Here is a 14,311-nt window from a genome sequence, read left to right as displayed (position 1 = left end):
GTGTGTGGGTGTGTTTAAGGATCAGTATGATGTGATGCTACACAAGAAGCAGCATTTGTACTACCTTTTGAAAACCTATGCCAAGTCACTAATAATAAAGCTAAGAAGTTTTTGTCTACCTCTCCTTCATATAAATCAAGAGCTGTGAATAAAAGTGGGCATGAATGCAACATTATTAATTACCAGTGTTAGAAACGATTCTAAAACTGCCTGCTGTCTTTAGTCCATGAAGTCTCTAAATTAAGTGCATTGGAGATTGCTATTCACATTGACAGAAACGCGTCCAGAATTAGTTTTACAACATGTCTAAAACTGTACAAGTAATAGAAGTAATTTTAAAACTGCTACTCCAACATGAATATGAAGTGCATAGAACACAACCTTCTTGTTATTTACTCTGCAGTCAGTCTCCTACTCCTCAGAAGAGTAGTTGCAACTATCTCATAAAAACCTTTACGGGGTCTCCGTAGAGAAGAAAAAAAAAGCTCAGGCCACATTCTTTGCGTGCTCAGCATTTTCCCAACACACAAACGAACCTCACCAGCTGTCCTTGTGGCGGTACTTGTTTACAGACGGAGACTGGGCCTTTGTGGCCATGCATGCCATGGGCCTCTTGCTTCTTTTGAAGCAGATGCACCAAACAAAGGATGGTGTCTGGATCTAATGGCTAGACACTGACCTCATTTTGTCTGCTGGTGAGATCCCCAAAAGGCCTGGAGTCTTTACAAGGAACTACAATACCCAGGTTTTGGGCTCAGGTTTCACTTTTAAAAATGTCTTCAAATCACGCTCTTACCTGTCTTGTCAGTGGTCAGAAAACCTTTCATTTATTTGTTACCTGACTGGTGCAGTCCTGTAAACTACTTATACTTGCAATGTCTGTTGGATTAAGATGATATTTATAGGTGCAATATAAGTATTAGTGACTGGAGCACTTCAGCTGTCCTCTGAGGGTCATTCCTTATTTTCCACTCCAACCTTATGGTGATGAACGGAGATTACTCTGGACAGTTAATGATACCATTTAATGCTTTAAAAGAGCTAGCCCTGCAAATGGTATAGCATTTTAGTAATTGAATTAGACACTAAACACAGGGGGTCTTGAGAACACTATAATTAAGCTTGTTAAGATATGCATAGTAACTATACATTACTGTCAACAAGGGCAACAAGAAAATCAGGAATGACACGTTCATTCATTTTAATGCCTATATAATGACAGCAACAAACTGTCTTAATATACCCCAAAACTGTTTAGTAGTTGGACACTGACTAAGGCGTTCACGGTGTTTAGATTTATATAGCAGCACTAAAACTATTACTTGATGAAATCCCTAGACCAGTGAAAGTGGCACAGAAAAGTTAACAGGAATTCTCACCAAGTATTTTTGGTCAAACCTACTCACAATATATTGTGTATTAATCAGTATGACAGTATTTGGCCTTTTTACTACTGATATTGCAGACGACTACAGTATACAAATGAACCTTCTAACCAATCACAGTGTACTGTGAGTTCCAGGTCAGTTCCCTGGGTGCTTTGATAAGTCAAGGTATTCATGTAACTCAAAAAAAGGTAAATTATTTTGATCCAGATAATGCAGGCCAGTATTTAACTGTCACATTACTGATCCACCAGTGTATTTCTTTATACATATTGCTAGAATGTAGAAATACAATCTCAATGCTAGTATTTTGTCCATATTGTGCAGCCCCACTACTCACTATTTCTGTCTCAGTCTATCCGTTTCTACTCTCTAGGCAACGGGAGCAGAATATTACTGTTATTTCTACAACAAAGAAAAGTGTCTTGGCAAAGGCACAGCAGGAGATCGCTTCCCCTCCCCCATACTGCACAGAGAGCGGAGCAGATAAAGATTCCAATGATGGCATTGATTTCTGTCTGCCAGACATGATTATTAATGTATGTCACATCCGCAGCATCTGCGAAACAATTACACTGCGCTGGGCCAAACGTAGCCGCAGTCTAATCCATCATAATTATGAATTCTCTCTGCAGATGCTGCAGCAAGGCTCTCTTTGAAAAGGAGGTGAAGCGCTCTCTAAAGATTTCTGCAAAATGTCCCCATAACTGCTTTAGCTTGTGATACATAGGATAGCTAGCACTGTAAGACAGCTGTGATATACTGATATCAATAAAAAAAGGATAAAAGCACAGACAAAGTTCAGGCTTGCTGCTACTGTTTTTAGCTATGCCAGCTATCTTTAAGCCTAAATTGTGTCTGTATATTGTCAATTTTAAATATATAACAACAATGGTTTGAGGCAAGCATGTAATGATTTAGGCTTGCAGTTAGCATCATGTTAATTGATGCTTATGTCACTGTATGATGCTCATGTCACATCTGCATATAGGCATGCATTTTGCACAATGCTAACCTGGTGGCTAAGCTTCCAAGACTGGTTAGCTACATAAGCCTCGTAGCTCCAGTGCAAAACTAAAACCGCAAACTTCAGGCACCAAACATGTCTTGGCAGATCATGTACATTTTATCTAAACTATCACTTTAAAGGGGAAAATGAAGTGGACTGAAATGACGGAATCCTTCTGGAGCCTCTAAACACAGTGGCTCTACTGTATACTGCTGCTGTTTTAAACACACTCAGCTTGGCTCTGCCATTTCCTTCCTCTGTGTGAAAACACTGGGGCAGTAGTATGCTTGCAGTGTAGTTACTCTGGACCCTCACTTTGGTCCAGACTTATAAAACTACACTATAGATTATAGACTATAGATGTCTATAGTGTGTAGATGCAGTGCACAACACATTTTGCTTTTTGCTTAATAATTTCACGTTGCTACTACAAATGAAATTGTAAAGTTTGTTTCCAGTACCTATCATTTGTGAACAATTCAGTTGAAAGTGGCATTAGAGCAAACTTTACAACTAACCCCCTAAGTGGGGTTAACTGTAACATGTGGGGGGACTAATTGTAACAGTTGCTAAAAATTTTAGTAAGTCACTAATGAGTTCAAACCAAATGAACTTTCTAACCTACATATCTGCATCAAAAGAAATATATGTAAAAAGGACTGTCAAACAAGTTTAGTTTTGATCACAAAAAGAAGAGTGAATAGCAGCACAATAAAAGTGAAATATATTTAACTTTTTTGATGTATGCTATATGTCCAAAAGTATCCAGACAGCCCTTCCAATTAGTGAAATCAGCTACTTTATGGTGCACCCACTGCAGAGGCCTTCACAGGCATTCAACTACACACACACACACAGATCTCCATAGGAAAGCATTGACCAATGCTCTGGGGGAGCCGTACTTGAGACTAAAGTCACCATGCCCAACGTCAGCTAGAGTGGTATAAAGTACCCCAGCATTACACTGTGGAGCAGTGGAACTGCGTTCTCTGGAGTGGTGGAGCTCCATCCAATACCTCTGGGATGAGTTTGAGTGGTATTTGTGATCTAGAACTAATCATCCATCCAACATCAGTACCTGACCTCATTAATGCTCACGTGGCTGAATGCAATCAAATCCTTGCAGTCATGTTCTAACATTTATTGTTAAGCCTTCCCAAAAGAGGCTGTTACTGCAGCAAACACACATACACACACCCACATGCATACATGTATGTAGACATTATACATATCATGAATAGACATCATATATATAGGACATACAGTGTACGTTTCAATTAATTAACTGTTTTGAAGTTATAGGTGGGGATATGGGCTTCCATCACTTTTTCTCTTGGGACACTTAGTTGTAACACTGCGTTACTAACCCCACCTTGTGGCAGCTGTACTTTAGGTTGGCTAGCTCTCACTGTGAGATGTACATATTTCAAAATTGGTGATTAAAATAATATAGGCGTGATTCATATGATTTATACACACAACTCAGCAAAATCATTACATTGCTATGAGAATATAAGAAATGTTACTAAAACCATGTTCTACTTGAACCTAAATATCAATGCCACATTTTACCCTGCATTAGTTTGCATCTACTCTTGTCCAGTACCGTACAGGGGCCATACCAATGCTATATGCATTACGGATGAAAATAATGGAAGCTTATATCCCAAAAATAGCATGGTGCTAAATGCATGTCTAAATCATCTAATCATCAACAGATTCGCCTTGAAATCTCAAATAAACTTGCTTATTTGGTTTCTAGGGTATGACACGCTGTTATCTATAAACATAGACAAAAACACATAGCTAAAACAGTAGTAGTAGCCAGCCTGAATTGTCTCATTTTTATAGAAGCGTGTCATCAATAACATGGGATGGTCATTTTAACTGTGTTCACTATTATATTTACATTTTAAAATAAATGATACACACTCATACGCACACGGCCTAAAACCTGTTCACACATTACAGCTTAATACACCATTTATTAAAATTTTTATTTCCAAATTATATGTAACTAACAAATGTACTAAGATGAGTCTGGATGTCCCAATATTCAAAGCCCAGTCCATGTTGAGATCATTTTCAAAGTGGTATTAGAAACAGTGTGCTCCTCCATTTTGAAATTTGGTTCATTGGGCCCATTTGTGTGTCTGCAGTCAGCAGAGTTTATTTCGCTAGACTTGAGGAGCATAAATCATGTCCTCCGGTCTGCGGGGCCCGATGCCATGGGGAGATAAGAAAAACACGGCCATAATTGAAGCCAGAAATTTAATTCCCACAAAAGCGTGCTCCACAGTTCTGCCTAGATGCAGAGTGTGTTCTGTCAGAACAGAAAGGAAAGAAGAGGAAAGAAAGGCAAAGCAGAAGGAGAAAGAATATGGTAATAGATGTTGAAGAGGCTGAAAAAGTGAGTGGAGTGCTGTGGCAAGTTTGGTTTGGCGGTGAGAGACTGTCACTATTGCTGTTACACACATCTGGAAGCCTCAGTTGGTCTCAAATCACACAGCCAAAGAACGTCCTTAAATAAACAACAGGTCCTTTAGATTCTGTGTAAATTCTGTGTAAATTTCATGATGAATGGACGAATAGAAATGGCTCAAAATGACTTGGAAAAAAGTCTGGTTCCATTGACTTACATTAAATGTAAAGTAGTTTTTTTCTTTTTCCTGTAAAGTTACCATTTTGGAGATACGAGGTTCTCTTCCGACAACAGTGATATATAGGTACTAATCCTGTAGATGTAGCAAGTATTATTACAGATTTTTGTATTAATTATTACTGTATCTATACAGCATCTATAGTATTACTACAGTATCTATACTAGAGATACTGTAGAGATACTGTCGAGTATATGTAATGGTGTGTACTATTTATTTAAAATACAAATATACAAAAATAGTAAAAACAATTAAAATGACCATCCCATGTTATGGATAACTGTTATCTAGGCCTCGTGGCTGCAGCGAAGCGCTGCTCATGCAGCTTAACACTACTAATCCAGGCAGCCTCATAGCTGCTGAGCATCACCCTAATGGCCGGCCCAGGCAGCTACATAGCTGCAATGTAGTGTCGCTGGAGTTCTTCCACACTTAACTCATCAAACCATGTATTTATGGTTTGATGAGTTAAACCATAAAGACATGGTTTGATGAGTTAAACCATGTCTTTATGGACCTTGCTTTGTGCACCGGGGCACAATCATGCTGGAACAGGAAAGGGCCTTCCCCAAACTGTTGCTAGAAAGTTGGAAGTATATAACTGTCTTAAATGTCTTTGTATACTGTAGCATTAACATCACCCTTCACTGGAACTAAGGGGCCGAAACTAAACCCTGAAAAACAGCCCCAGACCATTATCCCTCCTCCACACGTTAATGTTGGTACTATTCTCTTGGCATTCGCCAGACCCAGATTCATCCATCACACTGCCAGACAGTGAAGTGTGATTCATCACAGAGAATAAGTTTCCACTGCTTCAGAGTCCACTGGCTACATGCTTTACACCACTCCAGCCTACTCTTGGCATTGCACATCTTAGGCTTGTGTACAGCTGCTCAGCCATGGGAACCCATTTCATGAAGCTCCCGATGCACAGTTCTTGTGCAGATGTTGCTTCTAGAGGCAGTTTGGAACTTTGTAGTAAAAAGATGCAATGGTGGAAATGTGATTTTATGCACTACCGTGCTCTGTGAGTTTACACTTCTTGGCTGAGATGTTTTAGTGTGTGGCAGAGGTGAGCTGGCATGTGTTGAAGATGAAAAAAAGACTAGGCTATAAACATTAATTGGGGAAATATACATTTAGCATTGCTGCTTATCTTAAAGACTGTCTGTCTTTCTCTGTGTGATTTTCAAGCCAAGTCATCTACTATCACTTTCTGTGACAATTAATTTAATTTAACATAGAAATGGCAAAATACTGGGTGGCATGCTGTGGTGTGCTGTGAAAATGAGGAGCTGCCGAATGCAATGTCGACACTGAAAGCCACATTAAAAACTATGTTCAGACTTGAGGCCATTACACACCTGACGTGATTCGCATATCCAACACCAAAATGTGAAATATTCAGACACAACTTTTTACATTAAAACTAAACTGATGCTTCACATGTTTTTGGATTTTCACTGTGTTCTTGCTGCAACAAAAACAAACAAATGGGCAGAATGCCTTGAAATGCAAAAGCATATCCTTTGCTCTTCACATAACAGACAAATGTGGACATGTGGACAGTCTGATTTCCATTTTACTTGTATTTGTTTATTTACCAGAGACACTTGGTATATACATCAATAAACATTAATCAGCATCACTATTTCATATTGTAAATATGCCAGATTTAGCCAGATGGCTAAATTTCATCTACAGTCCATGGGCAGGTTGAAAAGTGAAAGTAGTGTGGAGAGCTTCATCATTTCATTCAGGACCTTAGACTTTTTGAGAACTTTTGACGTGGCTTGGATGTCTGTAACCATGTTTGACCCCCTTTGGGCTGCTTTTGGAGATGCTAACATCATCCAGGACAGGGCAGAAAAAAAATCCTGCTGCTGTTTATCAAAAAATTCTAGTGCTAGTTGTTGGGACACTGTTGATCTATCAGCTTGGTTTTTGCGATGTCAACGCCAGAGAGGAGAGTCATTGCTCTCTGCACACATTTGCAAAAATCCAACAGAGGGTGAATAAAATAATCTTGCATTTTTGAAAAATCACATTTGGTGTGCAAGATATCATCAGTTATACATGTGCGCCAGTTAATTTATTGTTGTAAAACCCCATGAATAAATGTCTTTACACACCAAGCACTAGTTATTCAGCAACAACAAATTAACTTTTCCACTCCAAACATGATGTTTTGAATGGCAAAAATGCAACATTCATTTTATTCATCCTGTTGCATTTTTTGAGACCATTCACCGAACACGTGAATTCACTGACCAATCACTTTGTCTCTGCTGTCTGAGCTCCTTTCACTTTTCGAAAACAAAAATGTACAGAAAGTAAAAATGGAAAGTGGCCAGTGCATGTAATTGTTTGCCAGTTTGTCCAATGTGCATGATTTTAATATTAAAAAAATAGTGAACGTATTTCACATTTTCCTGTTGTTTATTCATGCACTCAGTGTATAAAGACCGCTATTTAGTATTTTTATCTAGTCTAACATTCTTTATCTTACTTAGTGTTTATTTGTGGATGTTTTATGAATATTTATGAATGTGCACGGATGTTTAATTGTTCCAAACAAAAAAAATCCATTCTCTCTCTTTTTCCTCTCCTAAAAATATTTAATGAGGTCCATCCTGGAGCGAGTGTGTTTGTCTCTGGAATATAAACGAAAGCAGGACAGAAAACACATACACACACAAACATGTTGGGACGAGTTTGTTGGTCCTATAGTTTAACCCTGTTTTATTGTTTTTTCACACACACACACACACACACACACACACACACACCTTCTTGGCTGCTTAATGAGGTGATGTCCTTCACCACCACTCACACACCTCTGGTGTTAAAGTGCTAAATCTTCTCTTAATGAGTGACTGTGGACCACCTGCAGAGCTGAGAGCTGAAAGCTGTTTCTGAATGTTGTTATGAAACACGCTGTTGTTGCTAAGAAGGAGTTCTTTGGAGTTGAAAGGTGCCATAGAATTGAAAACTACATTGGCACAATAAGGAGACCATGAACCTCAAACACTGTTGTCACCTCCTGCAAATGCAACTCTCTCTCTCTCTCTCTCTCTCTCTCTCTCTCTCTCTCGAATACAATAAAGTCTGTTCTGCACGGTTTTGGAATATCTCGGAAGACTGGAAAATGGTCTGATGTGTTTAGAAAAGTCATGAAGTCCTAATTTAAGTTGACTTCAGGCTACAGTTGTCGGGGCTATCCCTCTTCTGCTCCAGAATGACATTACCCAGCCCATTCCCAATCTCTTCACCTAAAGCCACTCCGTAGTTTCCTTCCAGCCCAGCAGCTGCCACAGTTGGATACACCCACATCGAAAACAAAAAAAATCTCTGAGAGTGGAGGATAACAAAGGCGAGAGAGCCCAGCTGAGAGCCATACACACACACACACACACGCAACACACCCTGCTCGTAATGACAGCATTAACTTGGAGACAATAAGAATGCATTAGCCGCATCCTGTATGTTTAATTAAAAGGAATCATTTATCCAGGATCTTTATTTTTACCACTAGGCAACTGTTTCAATGCTCAAATAATACTTGCACTGCATTTCCCACACATTCAGCATATTTTTTATTGGAGTATTTCTGCATTTAATCATTAGTAACTGGTCTATTTTCAATACTGAACAAAAACTATTGACTATAAGTCCCTTCATTTTTTAAATATATATCTTGTACATTCAATGAAAAAGGTTTTATTCATCCAGTATATTTATCTTTAGTACTAGATATTCAGATGACATTCTCCCACATTCATTTGTAAATGGTCTGTTTTCAATAGTGAACAAAACTATTGACTATAAACAGACTTAAACAACCCATTTTAACACTCACTATGGTTTATTTCTTCATCCAGTTCCTCAAGTATTCTTGCAGTGGGGTGCAGTTTTGATTTTATTGCCTCATCTGTCCTGTTTTTTACATTCCCTCCTTTTCTACTGGCTCGTTCTTAGCCAGCCTGTAGTTAGAGAAGCTCTTTAATTTTCTCAGCTACTGCCCACTTCCTGTGGTGACCACCAGAAACACATACCCCCTCTCTTTGAACTACATTACACATCAGACTGGTGTAAGAATATAATCTGACAGAAATATATACACAATACTGTGCGAAAGTCTTAGGCAGGCATGAAAAGCAGCACTTCCCAACTTGGTCCTCTTCAAGTAATCTAATAATGAGAAACGTTATATATGCTGCCTATATGTAAAATGTTATCACTTGCATATCTATCATTTATTTGTGCTGTAATAAAAGCCTGGAGTCCCGTAGAGTGTACAGAGGGTTCACAGAGTGTGTGCTGGTATTTATAGCCACTGACGGGGCTAACAGCTCCTCAGCCTGAGGGTGGGGCAGGACACACAGTGGGTCAGTGGGGTTTAAAGACAGTTTAGAGTGTTGGTCTCTTTTGGACTGTGGCATTAAAGTGTAATATGGCTATGGCTACAAGGCTTATGTAGCCTATGGTAACCAGTTAGCATACAAAACTGCATGACTAAAAGAGCACACACAAAAGCAAGCAAAAGTAGCATAGCTAACAACACCAGACATCTTGAAGCACATACTTTTGTCCTTGTTTATAGTTAACTGTGTCATACAGTGTCATAAACCACATAAGCAAGTCTATTTGAGATTACTTAACAACACCAAGCATGGTGAGTGTGTGATTATTTAGGCATGCAGTTAGCATCATGCTAGTAGGTAACTAGTCTTGTAGCTCCAGGGCAAAACTATAGAAGCAAACTTTAGACACCAAAATTGTCAATACATTCATAAATTTTATACAAGTTTTACATTTTTTTTCTCTGAATGCTTTAAAAACCTATCAAAACAAAAGTATGTGTATTTTGTGGAATCGACTGACGAAGCAGCAAATCAAGAATTTATTGGCTTCACATTTCTGCTAATTTCACTAATTCATCATTTTAATTTTATATTCATAATTACCAATCAACATTTGCGCTGATGGGATAGAGATGAGGGTTTCACTCAAGTCCTCTGAGTGGACCTGCTCTCTCTTAATTACTCCTTCCCTGAACACATGAAGTGTGTGTGTGTGTGTGTCCATAAATCTGCCTGTGAGCTGCTGTTTGGGTCTGAATTGGGCTGAATTATCTCAAGTGTAAATTTCCTCTGCTGCAGCTGGTTGAGTGTGTGTCTGCAGCAGAGGCACACGGCAGGACCCTAAATTATTCTTCTGAGGAATGAATAACTCTAGCACTTACATTCAATCTTGTGTAATTCACATAATTAGCGTATATCCCATAGCTTTTCAACAGTAGTAGCAGCCATTACAGCCATAATAGGCTAATTCATGACCTTCAAGGCCCTATGTTTTATTGTGTAGTATTTCTTTAGGAACACATGCTCATAAACACAGTGCTCTAATTGCTCTAAACACGCTCTACATTCTTTCGCAGAGAGAATTGGACAAGTTTTACAGAACACTGGTAAAAAATCCCCATTCAATGAAAAACTTTCACACACAACTCAGCTAGTCAAAATACGTAAACTGAGAGTGTTATTCATTTTGATTTCATTTTGTGTATGTTTGAAAGGTCACACTCGTGGAATCACATTTTTGTGTAGTCAAGGTTTTTATGGATAACCATCTGATTGATAAGCTAAGCAGAAAGTTTTAGCACTGCTAGCTAGCTAAGCCCCTATTTGTCTGTCAACTGCTGTCCGTGAGAAGTTTGACTTTACTGATGTAACTCAAGAACACGTAGTGTTGTACTTTCTGTTTGTTCTGTAATGTTGGTATGATAAGTTTTACAGGAAAAATGGGTAAATCCCTAAGAGCAGAGGTCTTGAAATCCAATTTTGTAGTACCTGGTAACTTTGACACTGAACGGCCAACTGTTTAATTAACTACCAGTGATTACAAAATCCAGGACCAGAAAAATGGATAATAGACCACTGCCTTAGAGTAACTTAAGCTATGCTACAGTAGCTAGTGATGCAGGCTATAATGCTACCTTAGCTAGCTAGTAACATTATTGCAGCGGGGAACATTCTGCTTAGCCTATCAGATGTTTATACCTACAACCCCATCTTTTTAGAAAAAAGGGGAGGATAGTAAACATGGATGGGTTTTATGCTAATATTAAGCAGCCTCTGGCCTTCAGTACATGCAGCCTCTAAATCCTTCTGCAGTAAGGAATCAATGTCTAAACCGGAGTGGCTAACTGAAGTCCTGGAGAGCCGGTATCCAGGACTGTTTGGTGATTTTCCTGCTCTTAACAGACCCACTGAACCTGGCAATTGGCTGCTGAGTTGAATCAGGTGTATTACAGTAGGAAAACCACCAAACTCTGCAGGACTACAGCCCTCCAGGACTGGAGTTTGCCACCCCCAGTCTAAAGTCATAAGATAAAGACCTGACAAATTCTGGGTGATTTCAGCAATGCCTGCAGAACAAAACAAGCCTCTAATAAACTGGACTGCAGTTTCTTGTCTGGATTTCTAAACGGTGGTTGTAAATGTAGCCCTTGAAACGCCTTTTTTCTAAACATCATATAGGCATTGAATGGCATTGTTTGCTGCCCTGTATTTCAAATAAAGGGATCACTAAAACATAAATAAATTGGCTTTTTAATCTAAAAGGCTGTACAACATTAAAAAGAAAACAGAACAACTAATAATCCAAAAAAAAAAAAAAGTGTGGAATGGTTAATATACGTTTTTTTGTCAGAAGGGTTCAAATATTGAAATAAATAATTTGATTAACTATTGAATATATTTGGAAACTCCAGGAATTAAAGTAGGATAATTCCTACAAAGGCTGATTCCCATGTTAGAGGATTTGCTGTAAAAAGAAAATAAATTCACTGCATGTCATTGCAGAAACACAGCTGTGGTATATTTTTTATAGTGCTTTTAGATCCACTACATGTCAGTGCACTGTGTGTTAGCAGGTGTTGTCCTATTTATTGCTGTTTGCCTTGGACTGTCTTGTGAGAATGTGTGTGTAGCTGTGTGTTTGGTTGTTCTGTGCTGTGCTGTGTGTGTGTGTGTGTGTGTGTGTGTAGTGTAACCTTCCCCTTGTGGCTCCTCCCTGCTGAAAGTGGGTCAGATGGCTGCTGTGCTTTAAATCCCTTGTGCAGCTCAGCTAACGCTGTGTTATTCACCACTCCCTCCCCCTCTCTCTGGCTCTGTGCCTTTTCACACTAGCCTCCATTATAATAAATAATCCTTACTGCTTCCACTTGCTTTATTCAGAGTCATATCTGTGCCGTATGGAGAACACCTGGAAACAGTGCTACAGAAACACTAGCTACTAGCAGCACATATTAGCATTGTGCTAACGTAGTATCTAAATCATTCATAGACTTGCTTATGTGGTTTCCGACACTGAAGGACATCTAACATGGACAAAAGTACATTAGCATACAGTAGCCCCAAAAAGTATTTGGACATTTGTGACATACCTAAAATGTTTCAAGTTCATTGTGTTAGGAAACAAAATGTCAAACCAAGAGGCAGTTGTTTTAAACAGATCATTCCAAGATGTTAATTTTCTTTTAAGCAAGGTATTCCTTCAGAAGGCACCTGGTGTGTTTCGAATCAGTATTGTTTGAGCAAATTCTTTGTAGGCTTACGCAGGTTTTCATCTAAAATGCATTTGCACACTTCTGACTTCAAGATCGCATCAGTGAATACAAACTCACTGACAACACTGCAAGAAAAATAACCAAAGACTTTGACATTTCCACTTTTGTGCTTTAAAGGACTCTCAATGCAATCTGGTTAGACCCTCATTGCAATCCAGGCTTTCTCCACTCAAATATATCATCAGTTTGATTTTGTATGAAGTGACCTAAAGAACTTAACTGAATTTACCACTGTGTAAATGTTTAAAGTGTCCAAATACTTTTTGTAGCTAAAACAGTAGTAGCAGCCATTCTGAGTTTTGGTTCCACTTTTATCCATGTCGTACAGAATCTTAGACCACATAAGATTACCATATGAGATTAATTAGCAATGCAACACAGTCTGACGCAATAATTTAGGCATGCAGGCAGCATAATGCTAACTGGTGGGCAATAAGCCTCCGTAACTTATAACCTTGTAGACCCCAAACCTGTCTTGGCTGACTGACTACTTTTGGGGTAAGTGCAGTAAATTTTATTTTCACTCCTACACACTGAATTACTAGTCCATCAGACTAGTAATCAGAGTTGTGTGTGTGTGTGTGTGTGTGTGTGCAGCAGCAGTAACACACCTCAGCCAGCCGCCTCCAGCTATGCAGAACAGGGCAGAGCAGCAGCAGCAACATGTGACATACCAAACGGCATCTGGCTATACAAAAGACCCTGTGTGTGTGTGTGAATAAGCGTGTGCGTGTGTCTGTCTGTGTCTGTCTTTAGCAGTTGCTGCTAAAGCTCTGTTTGCCTGTGGCCTACTGCACCCTACTGATTAGGGTTAGGCTTAGACTTTAGGTTAAAGTTATAAAGTTTGGGTAAGACAGTTATGTTTCTTTACAGCAGTGATCCGCAAGTTTGGGCGCCCACTTTGGTTCTCCATTTTTGTAGTTTTCTGTGCTTAGCTGTGTCCAATTGTGTTTGTAAACACCTTATACATTTAAAAATTTTTATAGTATGTGAAAATTTCATGATGAATGGACCAATAGAAATGGTCCTAATGGTCTCAATTCTAAGGTAAGAATGTTTTTCTTTCTCCTGTACACTTAGCATTTTGGAAGAACAAGGTTTTGGCCGATGTATCCAAAATTTACGTACTCATTTTCACTGAATTGACTTTTTGTTAAAAAAGTATCTAATTCATATTTTCAGTTTTAAAAAATTAATTCAAACTTGGTTTTGCCTTGCCAAGCTGACATATCCTTTAGCATTTGGCTTTAGCAATTAGGTAGACAACAGGGTTGTTAGGATGTCCCAATTTTTCTTGAGATAGAGGGGTAGGGCAAAGTAGGGCAAACATGGCCCTCCAAACTGAAGTTTTTCAGAGGCACACTCCAAAAGGAGTGTTATGAGAAAAAAAGAAAAACCGGCAGGAGCGACCAAAGAAACCCACAAATGTAAGTATTTTCTCAGTTAAAAAATTACGATAACCATTGTATTTTCTTAGTTTAATGTAATTTCAATGTATTATGGTCGTTTTCTTCCTAACATAAAAAATCACTAATAGCATGCTAATGTCTCGGTAGCTAGCTAGCTAACTTTCCCATTCCACCTTAAATAGTCCAGCAGTGTCGACGCCTGAAGCGCCAGA

The 14,311-nt window shown here is 38.8% G+C and overlaps 2 protein-coding genes across 2 annotated transcripts in view; one reads left to right on the top strand and one right to left on the bottom strand.

The window, feature by feature from the left end:
* The window catches only part of tet2 (tet methylcytosine dioxygenase 2), a 45,655-nt gene that overhangs the window by 11,524 nt on the left and 19,820 nt on the right, over window positions 1–14,311 (bottom strand). The window lies entirely within an intron of this gene.
* Window positions 1–14,311, top strand: part of ppa2 (inorganic pyrophosphatase 2) — a 44,265-nt gene that overhangs the window by 19,936 nt on the left and 10,018 nt on the right. The gene's annotated exons all lie outside the window — the stretch shown is intronic.

Source organism: Colossoma macropomum, unplaced genomic scaffold (genome assembly GCF_904425465.1).
Source record: "Colossoma macropomum unplaced genomic scaffold, Colossoma_macropomum, whole genome shotgun sequence".
NCBI lineage: Eukaryota > Metazoa > Chordata > Actinopteri > Characiformes > Serrasalmidae > Colossoma > Colossoma macropomum.
This window is presented reverse-complemented; position numbering and strand designations above follow the sequence as displayed.